The sequence below is a fragment of the Microtus ochrogaster genome, unplaced genomic scaffold, assembly GCF_000317375.1.
Source record: "Microtus ochrogaster isolate Prairie Vole_2 unplaced genomic scaffold, MicOch1.0 UNK11, whole genome shotgun sequence".
In the NCBI taxonomy this organism is placed as follows: domain Eukaryota; kingdom Metazoa; phylum Chordata; class Mammalia; order Rodentia; family Cricetidae; genus Microtus; species Microtus ochrogaster.
This window is the reverse complement of record NW_004949109.1, coordinates 226,267-229,401: the sequence shown is the minus strand read 5'-3', so window position 1 is coordinate 229,401 and position 3,135 is coordinate 226,267. Positions and strand designations below refer to the sequence as shown.

General features: G+C 42.0%; 1 protein-coding gene across 4 annotated transcripts in view; it reads left to right on the top strand.

The window, feature by feature from the left end:
- Window positions 1-3,135, top strand: part of Ocln (occludin) — a 45,556-nt gene that overhangs the window by 15,427 nt on the left and 26,994 nt on the right. The gene's annotated exons all lie outside the window — the stretch shown is intronic.

The following is a 3,135-nucleotide window of genomic DNA, read 5'->3' as shown; positions in this document are numbered from 1 at the left end:
TAGACCAGGCTGGTCTCGAACTCATAGAGATCCGCCTGCCTCTGCCTCCCGAGTGCTGGGATTAAAGGCGTGCGCCACCACCTCCCGGCTGTCTGTGACTTCTGTTATTAGGATCCTTGATGCACAGGTTTTTGTGTGACTCCTAATATTTCTTGAGTTGTGAGTATAGCTGCAGGGAGAATTGATGAGCTGTGTGTGGCTCTAACTCTTAGAGGTACTGTCAAGTTTTCTAAAGAAGCCATTTTACAGTCTCTCCAAAAAGCTTGCTGGTCGTAACCGTCCCCTGCCTAACGTAAGCCTGTTGTTGTCAGTCTGTCTGATTCTAGTCATGTTAATGGGTGTGAAATGGTACCTCATTGGGTTTTTGGGTGTGTGTGGTTTGTTGTGTTTTTTTTGAGGTAGAGTTTTGATATGTATCTCAGGTCATCCTTTTTTTTTGGTTTTTCGAGACAGGGTTTCTCTGTGGCTTTGGAGCCTGTCCTGGAACTAGCTCTTGTAGACCAGGCTGGTCTCGAACTCACCGCCTGGCTTGGGTCATCCTTGAACTCACAGCGTTCCTGCTTTAGCATCCTGAGCCCTAATTATGGGTGTGTTCCTATGCCCTGCTTGTATTTTGATTTGTTTTCCGTGATAGCCAGTGGTACTGAGCATATTTTCATATATGTATTGAACATTTATCATCATTGTATATTCAAAAACTTACTTTTAAAATTGGCCTGTTTTTAGTCTTTATAATAGGTATATAAATCTCTTATGAATGATTTATATAAATATTTGTTATTTTGCCCGCACCCCTTATAAGTTTTTTTTTTATGATATTCTTTACACAAAACTTTACTTTTGATAGGCTCTTGTCTGATTTTTCTTTTGTTGTTTTTTGCTTATGGTATCTTACCAATGAAAGTAAATATTCTCCATAAAAGTTGCTTTTTCTTTTTAATTATATCCCCCTCTTTGGAGCCAGGGTCCTACTGTATAGCCCACATTTGCCTGTAAATTGTGATCCTGCTGTAGCTCCAGCCTTTTGAGTGCTGTAGTTACAGGCATATGAGCTACCTCCCCTGGTTCATTAAATTTTCTCCGTGTAATGTCCCAAATGAGTTGACTGTGTGGGTGATGGTTATAGCTCATTGGTGGAAAATTTGCTTATTCTGCACAAGGCCCTGGGTTAGAAACATTTGGAATTGCAGATGGCTCAGTGGGTAGATGCTTGCACAATCATGAGGACTTGAGTTTGGATCCCCAGAACCCATGCAAGAACCCCAAACATGGTGGGTGTGCACCCTAGTGCTGACGATACAGAAATCGGCACTCCTAGGAGTTCACTGGCTAGCCAGTCTAGGTGAATTGTCAAGCTCTGGGTTCATAGAGAGTCTGCTTCTTGAAAATTAAAATGAACAGTCATAGAGGAAGATACCTATTATTGACCTTTGACCTTTCCTCGTAGACACACATGTATATAGGCAAGTATACCCACGTGCACACCCAAGAAAGTACACTCTTGCTTACACTTGCGTGTACACACAAACACACAAAATTGGTTATTGATGTGAACATTTTGGAGTCTCATTTGATCCATTAATCTATATTTCTGTCCTTATACCCATACCACACTGTCTTTTTACTTTACTGTTATGGTAAGTTTTTGAAGTTGTGAGTATGGATTCCCTAACTTTGTTTAAAATTATTTTGACGAGATTGTATAGATTCTGTGTTTCTTGCATTTCTATCTGCATTTTAGGATTATCCTTTAGGATAGCCCTTGTGCATGGTAGGATAAGTTTTGGTTTTTGCAAGCTACCTGCTGGGACTTTGAAGTGTTGCCCCAAATCTGTAGCTCAGTTTAGGGGAATTCTGTAATTATTGCAATTTTAAGCCTTCTTCTTTTGTTCTTTTTTCTTTCTTTCTTTCTTTCTTTCTTTCTTTCTTTCTTTCTTTCTTTCTTTCTTTCTTTTTGATGGGGAGGATGTGCATTTTTCGCGACAGGGTTTCTCTGTAGCCCTGGTTGTCCTGGAATTCACTTTATAGATCAGGCTGGCCTTGAATTCACAGAGATTCCTCTGCCTCCCTAGTGCTAGAATTAAAGGCATATGCAATCATTGTCCAGTGAGATTGTAAATCTTCTAATCAATGAACGTAGAATATATTTCCATTTCTTGTGGTAGTTTTCAGAATGTTGGTACTTTTGTCCAGGTGATTTTATGTGCTTCGGGGGCATAAACCCTACCGTAGGCAACTGTGAGTCACTTCAATTACTTCAAACCACGAATGCCACTGCTCCTTTCCCCTCCTCTTGACTCAGGAGTTCTCATTCTTCCTCCTGAATGAGTCACTCTCCTGGGTTAGACTTTCTCCACTGTCTGCCTATCTTGATTTTGAAGACGGAGTGTTTTCCCTGCTGGTGTAGGTTTCAGAGGGCTTGCTGTTACTGTTCAGACCTGTCTGTGGTGAGGACTGCGAATTGGTAGAATCGGTTTGCCTATCTCACCACACTTCGGTCCCTCGTAATCCTCTGGCTGCTTGAAACCTATATTCTTTGAAAAAGGATGTCACTGCGAGGTAGACAGTGGGTAGGAGAGCCTGCTCTTAGTCGTGGGTAGATAACCAGTACTGGTCTGGTCTTCAAGCGTGCGCAGACCAGTGTGCCACCTTATACGTCTGCCAGAGACTGGGCGGGCCATCAAGAGGAGGCGTCATTGTCACAAGGCACTGAAGCCGAGGAACTTGCTAGATCGAAGGACTCATCCGTCCATTTGCTCTAATTTATAAGTTGGTTAGATTCATAGTGTTATCATTTATGTTAAGACAGATGGCACAACTTACATAGAGTGTAAAAAGGTCGCCAAGCGTGCGTCATGAACAGGGTTATAGGTATGATTCTGAAATCAACATTTTCAAACCCTTTATAAGAAGACATTGATGCTGGGCATATGTCTGTAATCTTAGCACTGGGGAAGAATAGGCAGGAAGACCAAGAGGTTAAGATCATCTTCGGTGGGGGAGGGGGAGGGAAATGGGAGGCGGTGGCAGGGAAGAGACAGAAATCTTTAATAAATAAATAAATAAAAAAAAAGTGAAAAAAAAAGATCATCTTCGGGCCGGGCAGTGGTGGCGCACGCCTTTAATCCCAGCACT